Source organism: Apteryx mantelli, chromosome 28 (assembly GCF_036417845.1).
Source record: "Apteryx mantelli isolate bAptMan1 chromosome 28, bAptMan1.hap1, whole genome shotgun sequence".
Classification (NCBI taxonomy): Eukaryota; Metazoa; Chordata; class Aves; order Apterygiformes; family Apterygidae; genus Apteryx; species Apteryx mantelli.
This window is the reverse complement of record NC_090005.1, coordinates 4,372,734-4,392,772: the sequence shown is the minus strand read 5'-3', so window position 1 is coordinate 4,392,772 and position 20,039 is coordinate 4,372,734. Positions and strand designations below refer to the sequence as shown.

Below are 20,039 nucleotides of genomic sequence, written 5' to 3'. Positions count from 1 at the left end.
GAATGCGCCGCCCTGTTGCTCCCCGTTGGGTCGCCCAGTCTCGCCCCGTCTCACGTCTAGCTGGTGCGTTACCTGCTCTTTCTGGTTTCGTGTGAGAATGCCGTTACGCGTCTTCTGTGCGTTTTACCTTGCTGTTTGATGCAGCGATTGCAATATGATGCTGCAGAGATCTTTCTTTTCTTGCAAATTGCTCGGCTTTATGTGCAAAGCCTCAAACGATGTGAATGTTAACGAGCTTAAAAAAAAAAGAAGAGAGTTGGCCTTGCTGGGAGCTGTTTAGCATTGTAGACTCCCTGTATTTATGGCTTGGAAAACGTTGAAAAGAGAGGAAACATATTCTTGCTTAAGGTGTGCCGCTAACTTGGGCTCCATCACTTCTGTCCAGTTGCCATAGCAACCGTGCAGTGGCATGGGAATTCCTTTTATGGCTGATTTCCGAGTCCAACATGGCCGGGAAGGAGCCTGCCGACTGGGTTTCCTAGCAACTTGTTCCTATGCCGTGGTAACTAGGAAATGCAGCCAGCGCTTTTTAATAGCGCTCATCATTTTGATCGTGCGTTCCACTCTGTCAACTTTTGTCTTTGTGGTATGAAATAATTAGTATGGAGTAAGTCTGCAGAAAGATCCCTGTTTTCTTTTGGCTCTTTTCTCCTCCTCTCGCTTTATTAATGTTCAGTGCAGGAACATTCACAGGGAGGCAAAGACAACAGTCCGTTTATTTAAAAAGAAAAAAAAAATCAGAATGTTCTATTCAACATGTGATGCTGAAGAGTAATTAAAGTGATGCCATCTGCACAGTGTGAAAAGAGATGCATCCTCAGCTTCCCAGGTTTGCAGCTGATCGGCCGTCAGGTTTCAGGACAAGCCTCCCGAAATGCAGGTGTTGAGATGCATTTTAAACCGTTCTTCCAATTCCTGCTCCAATCCTGCTTCCTTGTGCGGTTTTATCTTCCCCGTACTTCAGAGGGTTTTTGAGAATAACCTGCCCTGTGGAGGAGGATGGGAATCAGTAGAGCTTAGGAAATCGTTACGAAGACGTACGATGAAATTAAAATGCAAAGTTGTATTAAATATTTATTTTGCAGTCGTACCCTCCCCAAGGTTGCCTGTCGGGTCCCCCCCCGCTGATATACAACCCTACGCAGAGGCAGAGTCCGTATTGCCAAGAACAAATAGTCAGTGACCTTCATTCAGAAAAAAGCATCTCCTCAGGCAATTGCTTGTGCAAGGATTAGCTTCAAGCACACAACCCCTCCTGCTTAAGCTAAGAGAACTCCTTGTATGTTTAAAGTTAACTTTAGCAACTTTATATCAAAGGCTCGTCAAGGTTGGGAGCAACAGACTGTAGCTGGGGGGTTGTCAATGTGGGTGTCTCTTACGAGTCCCCCGAAACGCGTGTTGCAGAGGTGGAGTCTGGTGCAGCTGCCCACCCACGGATCTTGGCCTGCGATGTGCCCGCGTTCGGAGCAGAGGGATGAGACTGAGCCGAAATCACAGGGAACCGCACTGATTCACTGGTTTTGAGCAACATTGCAGATTTTCTCATATCTTATGGATCTCCTTAACGCTGGCAGCTGGAGAGGAGGAAAGAACATGGTGTGTTATTCCCAGTGGTTGCAACCTGCCAGCCTCTTGTATTAAGTCGGCTCCTAAACACCCACTAAGAAGTTGATTGCGTGCTGTTTACGGCCTCCTTTTGTATGAAATAACATGTTCCTGCTCATTAACTATGCAGGCAACGAGTGCAGAGGATTTTGAGTCACAAGGGCCCTTACGTGTAGCCTCCTAGACTAGTCTCCAAGAAGGTAGTTAATGACATATTGCGGTGGCTATTTTTCCCTGACCTCTAAGCAAGCAAAATGAGCGGTGAAGATTTACTTGCTTTATTTCATGTTACAGGGAAATTGTAACTTCCTGTGTCTACTAACCTTTCTGTAACATATTTCAGAAGACAACTTGGAGAAGCCTACAGAGCCTATACCGCAGTTTGGATTGCGAGCTGTTATTTGTCAAGGAGGTCAAAGGTAGTCGGTGAAGTGCTGGATTTGACATCGTGTCCATCTTTTCGGGTTTGCTGGCTCCGGCACTAGTCAATGCTTTTTACTGGGGTAAGAAAAGAAAAGCAAACCAAACCTGTTTAATTTTTTGAGGGGAAAAATTCCTCCTAACCTTTGCTGTAGAATTCTTACATCATAAATCTTGGGATTGATTTGTGTATGTGCTTCTTGAAATAGATGCAAGCATTATTTTTGCTTCCACTGTTTTTATCAGTTTTCTTTTTTTGATACCAACATGTAAGAATTCATCTTTGCTGGATACAGCAAAACAGATTCCCAGATGATTTAGTTTAACCTCACTACCCTGTCCTGAACGGGCAGTGCTGACTTGTTATACCAACTGCAAATGTGGCCCTTGGTATCTGGTATCAATTTTCTTTTAAAGAACATAATCACACCAGCCCACAGTGATATTTAGTATTACTCAACCCTTGTAAAAATGACAAACTTTACATCAACACTAAATTGACTCTGATTAGTCACATATGTCAGTATTAACGAAAGATGACACTTACAAATGCCCCATGTGCTTTTATTTCAAATTTTCTGTTATGTTGTACTGTGCATTTACTATTCCTCTGGAAATGTTTATTGTCAGGGGAAGCACCACCTCTTTAGCAAACAGATAGATTGTGAAAATTGATCTTTGTTGGTTTGAGAGAATAGATTTTATTGCCTTCAAAATAACTGCCCATCGTTATTTTAATTAGGCGCGTGTATCCCAGCCTTCACTGAAGTAGACAAGACTCTTAAGTCGTTCTGTGGAAGCTCTCATGCAGCTTCAATCTAGCATGTTGTCAGCTGTAAACTGGGTCTTTTAATCTCTTGTAGAAAATGTCAGGTGAGGAACTGACAGTTCTGTAGGTGACAATTTTCCATTTATCCACAGTCTATGTAATACATGAATGGATACTGCCTGCCTGCGGATGACCGCTGCTGTCAGTCCAACTTAAAATCTGTTCTTTTCAGTATTTCGGGAGGGATTCTGCCAGTATAACTTATCTGTAGATTATAAAGGATAGGGTGGCAGTGAATTAAAGTCTACATTAAATTTGTTAGCTGTACTTTAAATATTTGATCACAGTGAGGCCAGATTCAAGCACCCATGTGATGTGCTGCGATTACGCTTTACAAATGGCCGTGGTACTTCCACAGGTTCAGATGTAAAAATTTTCCTTACGTTGGTGAGAAAACTGTAACTATATGTATACCGTATTTCAAGCCTAAATATTGTGTATTATTGACCATCTAGGAGAGGAATGAGCGACTCCAGATAACAGAGGGACAGCAAGGGATTAAGATCACCTCCTTGGTAAACCCCCGCGATAGCTGGGGAAGGCATGAACAGAAGCCACACGTGGGCCGGAGCAGAGCTGCCCGTTTCATAGACAGAGGAGATACGGAGACAGTACAGCTGGGATCAGTGGTAGAGTACAAAAGTTTCAATGTGTACCTGCTTCTATGCCTCTTCCCTTCCTACGTGATCTGCGGCAGTGTGTATTATAGGATGAGCTGGAGCGTGTTTGGGCTCTTGTCACACGGGAGATGCAGCTTTGTGGGTTCCTCTTGCGGTGTTTTGAACTCCTCAGCTACCTTCAGCTCTCTTTCTGTGAAGCTTTTAACGCTTTATTCCCTTTTTTGCTCTCCTTCCTGTACATGTCTGAAGAGACAAAGCACAAAGCATAAGCATAAGGGTGCACAAATGTGTTCTGCATAAAACTTATCGTGCCTTTATTTACTGTAGTACTTTCACTGTGTTTATGAAATGAGCTTAGCACTGCTTCAGGTAGAATGAGGCCTAATGTTTGTATATATGCATCGCCCATGGCTATAATGTTTATCATTCCTCTGCCTGTGTTCTCACTGAGTAAGAAGAACAGGATTTTGAAGAGTATTCCAAACATCTGGTAAAACCAGGACTCCAGGAGTTTGTTTATTTAAATGTTTGTTCACGAGGGTCGCAGATTTGCCAGGTCATGAGCACTTCTAAAAATCAGTCCCTAACTTACTACATGAATTCTGCCACTGAGTTCAGTTGATCTGCCTGCAGGTTCACAGACTCCCCAGTATGAGTTAGAGTGGTGGGAGCCATCCTGGTAAGATTTACTCATTTGACTAAATTAGATTTACATTCTCTGCTCCCTTTATGCGCTGGTCATCCCCCTGCGAGTCATCTGAACGCACTCCAGGGTATGTGGGAATCTCTTCGTAGCAGAATGTTGACTTAATGAATTTTGAGCGAGAGGAACACAACATCAAAAGCCAAGGCGCACAGGGAGTAAGTGACTGGAAACAAGAGCCCTTCATCTGAAAAAACAGGACAAATATTTCTCTACTGTTTTGTTAAAGGATTCCTTTTCTTCTCAGACATGAAGAAATCCCTGTAAGACAAACATGCTACCAGCTACTCTCCATGTTAGCTCCTTTTTGTGCTCAGCATGTCAAGAAAAGAGGAGGAAAAAAAAAAAAGACTCGCTGTTTTTTCAAGGATGCTGCTTCCTCTGCAGATATTTACAGGTTGTTTTTTTAGCAAAACTTAGTTTGCAAACTGCCCACTGAATTTCCATTTTTACTGCAGGTTTGTATTATTACTGCATAATGCAGAAATATCAGAGTACTGCCTTTTGTTTTCCTGGAATCGCATAGGTTCTGTACATAATGCTCAACTAAGAAGAAAAATGCCTGGTTATCTACTCTATTACATAATTAAGTTTTCTGGTTTTTTAACAAGCTTTCATAAAGTAGATGATAAAATCTGTATATCTGTGTGTTGGTGAGGCTTGTGTTGTTCAACCCTATTGCTCAGTTGAGACAACCTGTACATGGAAGATGTGGAACTGTGTTATCATCCCCTAGTGTAAGCAGTTTTCTGCTTTCTATTCTAGAAATATGACTAGATATTGATCTTAAAGAGCTCTAGGATGCTGCTCTTGGAGCAGGAACCTGAAATTTTGTAATGAAATAGTCTAAAAACAGCTTCAAAATCGCACTTTCACTTTAAAAAATAACGCATTGAACATTTAACGCCTGGTGAGTACTGAAAGTGTTACTTTTAAAACTGAAAGTTATTTCATTTGGAAAATGTTCCAAAGCTTGACAGTATTTCCCACACATTTGTACTGTCTTCCAACTGGAAAAATTTGGAAAACAGTAGTGGAGTGTGTGTGTGTGTGTATGATTATGTCAAGAGGGAAAGCTCACTTTGTACAAAAACCTGAAAAATCTATTTGGAAGCAATCTTTTCCAAGTACAGCTGAAATTAAATGAAATCTTCCTCTTCTAAGAAAATGTTTTTGTCAAGGCATTCTGGCTGGTTCAAGCCCTCATACCAATAGGGAACCGTATAGGAAAGAAAAGGCAGTTGCTTGTCCCGTTTCCCCAAAATAACAAGCAAAAATGCTATAAGGAATGACCTAAAACAAGGAAAAGCACGTTAGATTTGCACAGTTTAGGATGTCAACAATAGGAATAGGACGGAATCGAGGCTCCCATTTGATTTGATTTATCGCGATTGCTTTGCCTATTGTCTAGGTATTTCTGCCAAGGCAAAGCGAGCATAAAACATTACTGAACTTCTGTAGAAGCGTTTTAAGTTGACTGCACGGGGATAAGTAACTGCCTGATGCCGAACGGGGCCCGTGTGCTCCAGCTGTTATCTTTTCATTATACTTTTAACTTGTTTGCCTGCAGTTGTGTGTTTACAGTGTGCTGTCAAAAGCTCTGGCGGCGGAGCTGAGTCCTTTTCGATGGGGCCGTGGCAGACGCAGTGAAATTACTGGCGTAAAGAACCTTTGGCGTTTTTACAGTACTGAATAGATTTGTCACGAACACTTAGCAAATATAGCATCTGGAAGGCCAGTTGGAAGCGAGGAAGGAGGGGGGACGTTTATGGCCTGCGAGTACAATTGTTAGCTGAAAGGCAAAAATCGCTTTAGATCGGCGACTCCCACCCTCAACAACTGTCCCAGCAGCTCAGCAACACTCATCTGCTCTGCGCCCTGTTCCAGGAACCATGATTTTTAATGCTGTTGCGGATGATGAGGTCAACGTATGGCTCATGGTAATGGAACGTGAGCTCTTGAATATTCCCCAAAAGATTTAGCATGTGTTTTCTGAATAGTGAGAAAGCAAAAGGGAACGCTGATAGATTTATCCATTTTTATCATAAACAAATGCAAGCAGCTGGGGGAGCTCTCACCGCCCTTGATGGCTAGCTGTAGCTTCAACCACCCTCGCCTATAGGTGTCACTGCGGTGAATTAAACAAACTATAGGAAACGTCAACAGTGACTGAATAAACAAACAGTGTTGAAATAGCGTTGGCTGAATAAATACCTAATTTAACAGCATCCACTGGAGAGCGGTCTCGTCGATACCGGTTATACTCCAGTCTTGTAAATAAGGAGAGTTTAGGACTATGTAGTGTTAACATCTATCGGATTATGGATTTTTACGGTTTTGGAAGGGAAGATGAAAGAACCAGTGGTGTCGTGGGACGATTCAGACATGTTTTGGGTTCGGCTGGAGGCAGGCACGCGAGGAGGAGCAGGCTGCGTGGCGTCTTCTCTGTCGAGTGCCGAAGGCAGAGCCGCAGTGGGAAGACCTGGTGTCTAAGCCCAGCCCAAGTACCCGCTGCCCCATCTCCAGGAAAACTACCCCGGGGTTTTTATGCTCAGTTGTAAATGTAGGCTTCAGAACTTAGTGTAGAAAAATGGCCCTGATTTTTGAAGCTTGCCTAAAGGGAAAGAAATTATTGTTTATTTTATTTAGTCATTATTAAGCCTATTGAAGTATACCTTGAGAGTGTAGGTAGAAAACAAGGGTCATTCAGCCTTTTTCCCTGTGTGTTTTTTCTTGTTCCTGTCTAAGGATGAGGAAAAAGTTATGATACACCCTCAGTCTAATATGGCTGCAGCTATATAAGCTGTGAGAAAAGTTAATTTGAACGTAATCGCTTTCTTTTCTATACTGTGATACAAATGCTGTATAAAGCTTAAACTCTTATTTTTAGAACTGACAATACACAGCTATTTTTATTGGCCCACAAAAAAGTAAAAAATAGATGGATGGGGATTGTGCAGATGTATGTGAATAATTCTTGGCAAAACCTGTTATATATTCCTCAAGTGCTAAATCTTAAGACACTTCTCTCTCTCTCTCTCTCTTTTCCCTTTCATTCGCAGTTACACATTTTGTTGCAGTTCATCTTTTTGTATATGAGATCATGCTCAGATATTGCGCTTTGTAAATGGTTTTCTTCGTGCTGGACTTATGACACTCGAGAAGCTTAAATTTTTTTCTATAGTTGAATATTGAATGGATTACTAGAATTTACAGTGTCTATGTCCTCAGCCGTTTGCCGCTGCTGCGATACTTCCTTACTGGTGGGCTGCGCAAAGCCAGTTTGAAGAATATTTTCCTCCTTGACTTGCTCAGATATTTTTCTGTTCATATACACAGGTTTCACAGATGAAACTTGCAGCATGTTGCAAAGGCAGCCAAGAAGGAACTTTAATGGCTCTCCTGGAAGTTTTTCAAAAGCCACTCCCATTGACTGCATTGGACATTATATAAGGTCCCAAAAGCAATTTCCAGGGAGGCATAAGGTAAGGGATGATAATTTGAATACTTTAGCCCTATATTAAGAACATTTTTGGAAGCTGACATTAGAACTTCTAAGTGTATCTTTTTGGCATACATGAAATTTAGATAAATCTTAAACTCTCTGGGTCAGGCATCCTTATTCTTTTCAGTGTTAGCTTGGGCCACAACATATACTGTATCTTGCTGTCTGACTTTCCACAGGTTCCTGTACCCCAGCCATTGTTTAGATATTATAATTTGGAGAAGAGGGGCTATCTGCGTTATTTTTTTAATTACTGATCTTTCAGGGATATTTCAAGCTCCAGCAAAACTGGCCCTGGGCTTCTCCTGGTGAAACTCCTCTCTCCCCTAAATCCACCAGGGATTCCCTGCACCTCTTGCCAGGGTCTCATTGCCCTCCTCGACCAAAGAGAAAAAGTCTTGCTGTCCCAACAGATGACTTTGGTTCCCATCAAAGTCACTTAGATTCTGAGGGTCTTTATTTATTTATTTTACCTAGTTATTTTCAGTTTTTTTTTCTTCCAGTCCTTTGCTTTCTTGCCCTAGTCTAATTCATCCATCATCACTCAAATCATCTCACCAAGCTGCAAGGATAATCTCTTTTTACTTAGTTATTCCCCATATGCAAGGGACGGCACAAAACAGAGATAATGCTCCACCAGGGCATATTGAAATCACAGCTCATTCTCTATGGGAGTAATCTTGTCCCTGCTCAGATCTGAATTCTGAGCACTATTTCAGACTTCTCCAGTTTTCAGGAGCACCTGAACTTTAAGCTCCTGAATGCTTTGATGTTTTTTTCTCTTTGATTTTTTTTTTTCTCCCAAGTTAATATTTCTCACCATTGATTTAACTTTAATCTTCTGCACCCAGAGTTTTTTGAGACACAAATCCTGAAGCTATTGTTCCAAACTACAAGGTTACTTTTGCCTCTCAGGTCACATTCTTTTGCAAGTTTATTAACAATACAACCTCAGGAACATTTACAGGGTCAATCATTAACTCAATATTAGAACGCAAGCCACCTTTCCTGGAAATTACTGTCTGAGGGTAGGCAGCAGAAGAGACCGTATAGCAGAGGCGTACTTCAAGTGTTGTCCAAAGAACAGCATTAGTGTTACAGTGGGATTGTACTTGCAGATCTCTGGATGTAAGGGCTCATCATGACCAATCCAAGGGGACGTTTGTCACCAGCCAGTCCAGTACAACCGCACCTTGCCGCTCTGGAGAAGCATGAATCCTCAGTGTGGACAGCTAGTGTTTCCTGAACACGGGTAGCTTGGAAATGTCTTGTTTCTGTTTGACCTTGTGTCAGTGTTGTCTTTCCCCTTGTTCCAGACTCTGCCTTTGGCCTGACCTTATTCCTCTGTTGTTCTCTGCTTTGGTACAGTCAATATTCCCTACACATCCTAATCAAGGGTGCTTGTATTAACAAATTGGACAGATCTCTGTCTTTGGTACCAGTTGTCTGGTTGCTGCTTTTCGTTCAACAAAAGTGTGAATGATTTCCATCTCCTATAAAAGTGAGCATAATTCAGGGTGTGGGGAAAGTGAATCTACAGGAAAAACAGGCTGCTTTCTTACTCTTCATCCTGATTCTGAGTGGAACATAGTAGTCAGGGGTGTTTCTTGTCAGTTTGAGCTCCAGATGAAGAAGCAGCATTTATTTTCTCTTCACACCGAGTCTAGTTAAGGGAAGCCTCTTTATTCTGCAAGTGGCAGAGGAAGGATTTTATCTTTTCATTTTACATACAGGGCCTTGGAGGAACAGGAACTGTTCCCTTGGGTTATTTTCATCTCTGTTGTGCTTAAAACTCACCTTTATCGTGTCTCATGCTCTGCCCAACTTTGTTGCCTCTGCGCTCTTTCCCGATGTCTCTTCATGTCCCTTACTATGAGTCTGTGTATTCCAGTTCTGTCCAAAACTACTTCCTAAATTTGGGAGGCCAGAATGCTGCTGGCAAAGCATTTTCACATCTCTGGAAGAAGTGTCCTCGTGTCATTTGGGCTTCAAAATCGAAGCAATCACTTGGTAACACTTTTTTGTCTTTATAGACCTGCAGAGTGTATGTATGCTAGTCTGTCTTTACAGATCTCTGTACCTTCCTGGTCTTCCACCTACGTTCTCAAGACTTGATTTTTTTCAGAGACGATAAGGACTGCGTACTGTATTGACATTAGCTGGAGAACTAAATACGGAGCACTTCTGTGAAAATGCTGGCCTCTTTTCTGTGACTGTGTTGTTGCTATCCTTTGGGCTGTACTGCCTCTTCTAGCTGATTTTTTTTTTTTCTTCCTTAAAGGCACTGATTTAAATCAGTCTCCCTCAATTTGCTCTTAAAATCTTTCATAAATAGGAAGAATTATTGAACAATACAAATTTAAAAAAGAAATGAATATAAGCCAGTAGTTAACTGATGTTTCTTGTGAGGGGTTGTTGTTGAATGTGATATTTACACCAAAAGAGGTAGAAAAAAATATTATGACCTACTGCTGTAGCCCTATAGTGACCGAGTATAGAAACATTCTTATTTCCAAATTGGAGGGGATACAAGCAGCAACTCCAGTTATTGAGCCTCCTCTAGGGAAGCAGTTTGCAGTATGTTCTTTCACAGAAGAGGAGAAAACCTGACTAGCATTAATTCACTACTTCTAGACACTGCAACCAGTCTCTTTCCTTTAGCTTACGATGATATATTTTGGGCAAAGTCACTTATGTCATAGTATATTAAGGGCATTATATAAAGGGTGCTGCATTACCATATTGTCATGAGTTTAGACTGTCCTGTTGCAGCACAGAGATTAAGGCAATTAATAGGAAGCTCCTAGGGAAACAACAGCTTCTCCTTCATCAGGTCCAACTGGTCTGGTAGCAGGTGTCCCCAGAGCTTTAGCTGTGATGATAGCCATCTCGTACAGTGCTGTCATTGTCTATGATGTTTTGGGTGTTCTCTTTTTTTTTGTCATTTTTTTCGTTCATACTGGTATCCTGGCTCTGCTAGACTTCTTCCTTTCAAATGCCTTCAGACCATCCAGCGTAGCAACACTCGTTATAGGTAAAGTGATCGTCCTTGATCACAGCAGTGTGTTGGAACTACGCTTTTTTACATACTTGCAAATGGCTTGCATCGTCAGCATACAGACTGCTCGTGAATCACTCGTTTTCTTTAACATGAATAAAATAGTCGCTTCTGTTCCTCACAACACGTGTTAATGCTTAGCAGTTTCCTGAAGACCTTATTTTATTCAACAAATGTAGTTTCCTCACACTTTATACCCCCCCTTAGATTAGAGCAGTGATTTCTTTCTAACTTTTTATTTTGTAGTCCCCCCAAAATGTTCTGGTGGTGGTGCTCATTCCTTGAGAAGAGCCATGACCTCCATGGTCACAAGGACTGCAGTGAATGATCACAGACTGAAAACCATGAACCGAGTTGCACTGCTAGAAAGTTACTAACCCATTGGCCTTTCCCTGTTAACTGTGCAAGTCATTATATAACCTCTAGCAGTTCTTGCCACCTCCCTGTTTAGAGTTACCTAATTACATATTTAAAAGACTTTGGGGAAGAAAAGTAGTGAGCTGTATATATCAGTACACTTATACCTAAATATTTCAACAAAAGTCTTGCGGAGGTTAGAGCACCGATAGCAGCACCAAGTGCCCAAAGCTGACCAAACGTTTTCTGCACTTTTCTTGCTGTGCTTTGCTTGATTAATCAGGACAATTCTCTGTTAGGCATAAAATGAAACTAAATGATTAGAATAAAGATGTGCTGAGCTACTTGACAAGACTTGAGTACTGGGTACAGAATCTGTGGGTGTTTGGCACAGCCCCAGCACTGCAGATATTTTAGCACTTGATTATTTTTGATTCTGTTCAAATATGACTTTTATCTTAAAAAATTAACTGTAAAGTAACTGATGTTACACAAAAGATACTCAAATTGAAAAAAATGCCTGACAGAGCTATAGGCATGAGTTGTAGGGCTCAAAAGTGGTGTTCCGAATTATCCAGGCTTCAGCTTATTATGGAGCACTCGGGCAGTAATCGGTCGATACAAAACAGTTTGTTCTATCAGATCACCTTCTTTCAGAGAAGAAACCCACAGGAAGGAAGCCACGCAGCCATGCTGTTATTGGCTGTGTTAACTTAAAATTCTTTGTAGAATTCAAAAACAACTAGGTTGGGACTCTGAGGAAAGCAGAAATATTCCCAGAGGGATTTATACATGGGAATCTTTCCTAGGGACAAAGCAGCAGAGAGCCTCTAGTACACTTCCACATCTCTTCCAGTTCAATACGGAGCCCCCAGATTCCACGAAGCCTCCTCTTAGGATCCCTGCAAAAGGAGGTGGCAGTGTAGAAACTGCATTCCTCATTTTTGCATCCTAATGGTTGCATTTACTTCAGGTGTTTCAGTGTTTCACTCACTGATTCTACTTCTGGCTAAAATAGCAGTGAAAGGGACTGAAAGCTGTGGCAGAGCGCCCTCCCCATCCTGTCCATCCCAGGGCATATTTTAATGAAGATAGTTTGGAGATATCCCTGGCCTCCTTATGCCAGGAGCATGCACACAGCAAGTCCAGTGGTAGCAGATGGTATTTGTAGCTCACCAGAGTTGTCCAGTTGTATGTCTGTTATCAAATTTTGTTTCTCAGTTGCAGGTCTAGGCTGTAGGCATCACCTTTGGACCAGGAGGAAGAAATGACTATTTCATGTATCAGTGCAAAGAACGAAACATGAGAAAGAGTCAAGAGTTGGGATAATTACTGCTGGCAGACAGCTGGGATCCACTGCAGTAAGAAAACAGTAAAAAGGAACGACAGCATCAAAGCATAATTTTTAACTTTGGAAATTCAGCTCAGGTATGTCTATAGGGTCATTTGTCCTGAAGACTTCAATTCCTGTGCCGCGTCACAGAGCGCTAATATCTCTAGCAGAGGGATCTGTCACTGAACTGCGGGCATCTCTAGGGTCAAAACCAACAAATGTTTCACAGTGCACAACAGCAGCTCACGAAAGTGTAAGAATTTACAATAGAATAACAGAGCAGTTGATGCATTAGGAAGGGTGTACAAACAAAGCATAGTGTAACAAGCCCAACTGCATTTCTGTCACGTCCTTGCCTTTAAGATATATGATTTTGAAGAAATTGCCATTAAGTCTTTATTCATAAGAAGCACTCAGGCCTTCTTTTTCTGCCTTTGTTCTTCCATAAAAGAATGACTGCACCAGTCCCATGGAAACGATATTACTACTGCACTGAGGGCTAACATACAGATTTTGCAGCTCTTCTAGACCTATCGCCTTGTGATGAGAAGCTGTCAAATGAGAAATGTAATAATGGTTACAGTAGGCACTGAATAGGAACAGTATTAATGATGAACATTTTCATGAAAGGAAAGGCCCACACCCCCTTTCATAATAACAAAATCTTTTTGAGCGTAGCCCACATGCATTTTGGAGGCAGTTGCTTTGCTGGTTTTTGCAAGCCAAAATGTTCTATCAGTACACACCTACTTAACAATACCCGTTAGGTTAATTAAGAGAAGGTTACATTTTGGTTCATATGTCTTTTAAAAAATGGAATAAACAACAATCTTTATTCCTTTGGGAGAAAAAAAAAGTGCAGATCCTGCCAGCTGGTCTGCAATACGAAAGTGCTTTACGTGGTGTATTTTCACAGCTGTCTTATCAGTTTCCTAAAATGAATCAGGGTGGAGCAAGCAGTTTAGGAATGTCATGAAAAAAGGATTTGGAGCTTTGCTGTGGCTTCATGATAATGACACCCCCTTGGGACAGTGTATCAGTCAGAAGATTCTACGGGAGATACAGATAATGCTTTGAAAATATTCTCCCACAAAATTCAGTGGCTGCTGCATCTAAACTCTGCATGGAGGCTGCCTTCTGGTTGCATGGACCGACTCTTCACTCCTATAGTAGTTTGACTCAGAGCAATTTTCAGACATGAGGCACCTCCAGATCTGCTCTGAGATTCAGTTTTGCAAAATGTGGCAGTTTCTTCCATTACAATTCATCTCACTGGGAGCTGAGGGATCTCAGAACTTTGTGGATCCGAGTGTTTGATAGATCTTAGTTCAGTTTGTCAGCTCCGATTAAACCAACCGCTAAAGGTCAGGCCTTTTACTCACTGAAAAACAGTGACAGAACCCCCACTGATTTCAGTGGATTCAGTATCATATACTTAAAAAATACAAGTATAGGCAAGCGAGCCTTTCAGTACTGTTATGCCCAGAAAAAGTTACTGTGCTGTTTCCCTTCTATCAATGTTGCTATTTAGTTAACAAAATACTTCTTCAGACCACTGCTCTCATATAGCATTTTGGGTTTTGATGTAGGCAAGCAGTAAGAAAACGCTGTATTTATTATAAGAGTTGAATGGGAGACAGGGTCTGATGGAAAAGAATCTGACATGTTCTTTTAACACTGTTAGGGGTTAAGGGAATATATGGGACTACTTTAGCAGTTGCACTAAATACCATTTATTCCATCATCACAAAGAGTTACACTGTATTTGGCAGGAACAAAGTGAGTGAACTACAACTTCTTCGTTTCATAAAAATGGCTTTGACCAAAATCTTCAAAATACAGCATATTAAATCAACTTACCAAATTTCTGAACAGGATGTGTTAAGTTGCCGTACTTAACTTGTTGGCTTGCAAAATAGTTATCACTGCTTTAGCATTGGTATTTTCCCTAAGGTTTCACAAGTCTGTTTAATTGTGAAGGTGAGCAATGTTATCTTCCTAATAGATACCGAAGTGTCAGCTGCCAACAGTTTCAGTGGCCCACAAATACTCAGAAGCACATATGTAATTTACATCAACTCTACAGTGTTCTGAGTTAAAAGTTTTAATGGTAAGGTTCATGATCATCTGGGAGAAATTTTTAGAGTTAATAAGCCTCCATTTATCTGAAAATTTTAAGACAAGCTGATCTAGAAAATAATAATTTGCAGCAGGCCTTGTGCTTTATTTTACCCTGTGTGCAAAATACTGTTGTTCCGATTCATAAGTTACATGTATTTTCATAGGCCCACTACGAATTTCGCTAGGAAGCTCTGTGAGGTAAAGTTTTGAGTACGTGACTTTGTCCGAACTCTGCTGATGTAGCACAGGATACAAAAATAAAAAAAAACTTCTCTCATTTTTCCAAGTATACCAGTTCTACCAATGAATCTTGTCCTACCAGTGTCTTTAGACCATCACAGCAAATTACCACTCCAGTGTTCAATATTCTTCCAGAATGCTGGAATATAAATTACAAAGGATAAGTTGCTGGAGACTTTAATTAATGGACACATACAAACTGAAAATGTAGTTTTCAGATAGTATATCTTTGTTCAGGACTATATACATCACATGTAATCCAAAACAGTTGCAGTAGCCACTGAACACATCCTATAAATAGCTGTACCAAAGCTGTAGAAAATTCTATAAAGCTTTTCCTACCCTAAATGAACATCTGCCTGATTGCCATTTGCAGTCATTAAAAATGATCTCTTGAACTCTTAAAAACTGAGCTAAGTTGGTCCTGGCATAATTGAACGGGGAAATACCAGAAAGCTGGTATTCTAGTTTGGTCTAGCATATGTACAAATTCTAGTATCTTCTGTCTACAAAAATTATACTAATTCTCTAACATTAACAAAGCAGAAGGTGCAGTTTTGATTTTTAATTTAATTTTATTTTTTTACAACTGAGTGCTGTTCCCTCTCTGATAAGTGTACCCTGGTGTGCTAGAGGTGTATTTTTTCAGTCAAGTTGTTATCTTGATCACATGCAATCATTAAAGCTCCCATAGTGCCTCTCAGGAGGGAAATATCGAGATTAGTATTGTTGCCAAATTAAGATTTGCATAAATACTTCCTCTCATTCAAAATTCCAATTACAGTTTGACATACAGTATTCTTCTCTTAAAAATGGATGTTTTCTGTTAAACAGATACAAAATTCTGCACTGAGGCATGTGCATTTTGTTGGTAGATTAAGGAATCTTACTTATGTGCTTCCCTACCTCAAATACCTATTTTGAAAAAGAAAAATTGAGAAAGCACCAGGCAGCGTTTGAAAAGTTTTGGGGTAGGGAGGAGACGCTGGCTAGCCAGGGGACGTAATTCTGCTACTTTTGAAAGCACTCTTTGTTTGCCTGCTGCTGCCGAAACAGCGCTTTATAACACATTATGTAACACCCTTCATTTCACCACGTCACTTGTTGCGCTGTTTTTCTCCCTGAGCATTTCTTGAGGACAACGGGCAAGGCCTTCGCTGTGAAGGAGCTCTTACCGTAGAATTAAATCCTTCTGGAGGTCTGTCAGAACTGGAGGTTACTGACCTTCAGCACACGGTGCAAGGCTCAGACACCTTTTAACTTTATCTAAGACTGGCTTTTTCTCATCTTCTGCCATCTGCTCCAGGAGGGAAATGGGAACGGCTATGATTTGCTTCCTGTCGCAGGCAGGGTTGTTTGATGTAGGTTTAATATGCTGTGGGCATATGTCACCAGCTCCTGTTTCTATGTAGCCTTTAAAAATTTTTTTTTCTCAGTGTTCAAATGAATTTTTGGTTTTGCTTATACTTATTTCTGAGGACACAGAGCTCTGCAAGCAGAAAAAGTTTCTGTTGGTTTCTGTTATTGAAAGAAAGTTGTGCACTAGAAACTGGATATTAATTCAGAGATTCACAGAATGCTGTTCCTTCTGTGTTGTCTGGTCATTTCATTCCAGAACAGGTGTATACAGGAAAATAAAGATATTTTTACTCATCCTGTATTTGTTACTCACTTCTTCTCTGAAAAGCTTGTTAGTAAGCCCTAATTTCAGTCATTGATCAGATGAAGGGAAATGCTGGTGTTAAAATGCAACACTGGTGGTAGAAGAAGGGTCTTAAAGTACATATTTAGATTAAGACAAAATTAAGTCAGTTATCCACAGTTCAAGATGCCCTTGCCCAAAATTGCAAAGATGAAAATTAAACAGCCAGCAAAACAGAAATCTCCCTTTCCTTCCGCAAAAACAAATTATTTGAAAACTCCTGAGGCTGCACAAATAGATCCGCCTTTCAGTAGTTACTGAAAGGATGGCAGAACCTGAGTTCTTTTAGACTGCTGAAGTGTGAAGGAATTTAGTATCTTACATTTACAAGATTATGCTAAAATACTTTCTCTATAGGCATGTATTTCTTAGATAATATTGTAAACAATATTTATTTTTTATATGGTCACACTTAATAGAATCCATTTAGGAGATGATTTGATGATATATATGATTTAAAAGACAGACTGTTTTTATGTTTTCCTGTAGGGATTCTGGCTATTTGAGAGACAACATCTTGTTTATTACAGCCAAGTTTTTTCTTTGCTGTTGTGCAAACTTCATGTCAGTTTGCAGTAAAAACACACAAAACATAAATAGTCGATTGAGGTTTTATGTGATTTTTTTTTTTTGGTTCCCTGATTCACCGGAAAGGTGTTTGGAAGAGTAGTTATAAGGGTGAGTGGCTAGATGTAAAAGGGATGGATGTGTTCAAAATGGAAATCACACTGGATTTGGGGACCAAAGTCCAGAACGATGGTTCTCCTCCCTCATCTCCTGGCTAATCCTTTAAGTCTTTAAAAGCTATAGGTGCTTCATGTTAATGTGTTTCAAATATCTACAGTTGTGCTTCTGCACAGGCACAGAGCTACTCAGTGTGATAAGTCTGGGCAGTTTCATCTTTTGTTTATACCTAAACATGAGCAGTTGGGATCCAGGAACTAAGCACTCCTGGAAGTCACAGGAGGCATTTCAGAGCAAACTGAGTATGTACCAATTGGATCTGTCTCCTTTCAAAATGCAGGGGAGGCTGTCACGGGAAAGACAAGGATGCTTTCTTTCCAGTCCCCTCCTTTGCCTCAGGGATTTCAACCCCCTGTTGACTCGAAGCAGCTCCTTGCCTGTTTGGGTTCACTCGGAAGGCACCCAGCCTATATTAATACACTGTATACAGAGCCTATGTATGTAGCATAAATACTTGATTTCTATCATGTGTGCCGCAGGAAGCCCTAAAGCCGCAAATGTTGGAGGCTACCACAACACTTTGAGGAATCCTTCCACGTCTGCCTTATTCTTACACCCTTCCTGAAGCATCCACTTTGGGCCACTGTCAAATAGGATAGCATGGAAAATGGACCCTACACAACTGTTCTTATATTCTTACAGGTGACTAACAAGTTCTGGATTGAACATCAATGACTAGATATTTAGGTTATGGGACTCCTTTATTCTTTTGGGAGCTGCTCTTTTGCTGTTACCTCACTCTCTTTGTCTTCTCAGCTCTATACTGGAAGCATCAGAGCCTCCCTCTCTTTCACGAACCTGGGTTTTGAAACCTGTCTGTTCTCTTAGTAATGATATGGGTACATATGTAAAGCAGTTGACATCAGTTCTGAGAATATTTTCTTGTAGGTGGAACTATTATTCCTTCTTGGTATTGTAATTGTGCACGGAGTCAGTGATTTGCTATGCTAATAAGTTGCTGAAGGAAAAATGGGAATTATTCTGGCTATGTATTCCCCTCTAATATATGTGGTTTTAAAAGACTAAAGGGCAACAGAAGATAAGCAATTACAGAAAGCACTTTCACTAGAAGTAATAAAAGTCAGTAGGCTATGGATTTAGATGAAAATATCTCTGGAAGATTTCCCTACTGTTTTTTAAAAAAGTGTTCGTTGCACTGTTTTATATGATGCCATTATCCTGTGAAAGCATGAAATCACAGGACTGGGGTGAAAGATGATGTATATTCACCCACTGTGATCCAAGCTTAATTCCAGAAATGTGGCATCTGTGTATCTGCTATGCTAACAAATACACATAAAAAACAAAACAGAGATACCTCCATTTTCATTCACATTTTCTAGGTAGGATTCTTTCTATTGTAATTAAATTAATTTTTTGTACAAGTAATTTTCTTGACTCACAACTGAAGATTACCCTGTTGGTTAATTTATTTGGTCATTAATTTGGCACTGTGGGCAGATGTGATGTAAAGCTCTTAACCTTTCTGGGGTTAGATGGAGGCAAGTAATCTGCACCCAGAAGGTTTAACAAGGCATCCCAAGGGTGTGTAGATACTTGTAATTAATTTAATTAAAGGGAACACTTTGTACTGGGACTAAAAAATTCTTCTGTTGAGTAACACCTTAATATTAGTTTTCTTAAAGGGAAATATCCGGATAAAAACAAAATCCTGTTTACTGTGTACTTTTTTGTGTCAGCAATAACTTTGATTTTTAAAGTCTTGATGATAAAACCAGATTACTGACACTCCTATATTTCATTCACTGTGGACAATAAAGCAGGGCTGATACACCAATCAGATGTTAGTGAAATAATGTTTATTTCTTAAGCTATTCAGGCAATTTAAATAAATGTTCACATTAGCTTTACGAAACCAGTCGAGCTCTTTTCCTGTGTGTTGCTTTTGTACAGGGTCTTTAGCTGCGTCTGCTCTCTTGCAGGGGAAGATGAGGGAAACGTGTTGGTTTTCAGGTATTTTTCTGAGAAATCGCCTTTAAAGAAAAAAAAGAAAAAGGCAGAACACAGTGGGGGCGTTTTCACAGCAGGGAGATGCAGCGACATGGATGGGCGACACCCGAGACAGCTCGGAGGCGGCTGCACACGGGCACCGGGGCGAGCCGCGGTGATCGCGATCCCATCGCCCGATAACGCCTCAGCGCCAAAAAATCCCTTCGCGCAGCCCCGCTCCCTTCGGAGCGGTACCTGCAGGGGCAGGTTCCCGCTGCAGAACGCGGTTTTAACGCCTCGGCCCTCGTGGCGGCGCTGACAGATGCAGCAGCCGCTCGAGGTCGGCTCCCGGCGGGGAGCGCCGTCCGCCCGCCGCAGCCCGGCCCACGGAGCCGGCCGCAGGCGGGTCCCTCCTTTTTGGCAGCCCCTTCCCACAGCATCGGTTGCCCCGCAGCCGCCCGAGCCGAGCCGAGCGCTGCCCGCCCGCAGTGAGGGCGCCCTGCGCGCGGGAACGGCGCCGCCCCAACGGTCGCCTCACTGGAGGGGAGGGGGGCGCGCCCCAACGGTTCCCTCACCGGAGGCTCCCCACAGCGGCCTCCTCACCGGAGGGGCCCACGCCGCTACAGCGGCCCCCCCCCGCCCCGCGCGGGGGTTCTGGGCCGCGCCGCCACAGCGCTCTCGCCCTCACAGGGCAGCTCCGCGCCGCCACAACGTTCCCCCCCCACCGCCACAGGAGGAGCCGCCCCCTGAGAAACTTTCTCCCGCTCGCCGGGCGCGGGCGCTGCCCCGGCCATGCCAGAGCCTCCCGGCGCCCTCCCCCCGCCGCTCCCGACTGGGTTTATCACACGCGGC

At 41.8% G+C, this 20,039-nt stretch overlaps 1 long non-coding RNA gene across 1 annotated transcript; it reads left to right on the top strand.

Annotated features, from left to right (window-relative positions):
• Nucleotides 1-1,961: 1,961 nt before the first annotated feature.
• On the top strand, nucleotides 1,962-19,219 carry LOC106486831 (uncharacterized). The gene is made up of 5 exons (XR_001292964.2): nucleotides 1,962-2,108; nucleotides 3,310-3,483; nucleotides 7,517-7,662; nucleotides 12,319-12,525; nucleotides 17,717-19,219. It is a non-coding gene; the product is annotated as an uncharacterized lncRNA (long non-coding RNA).
• Nucleotides 19,220-20,039: the final 820 nt, after the last annotated feature.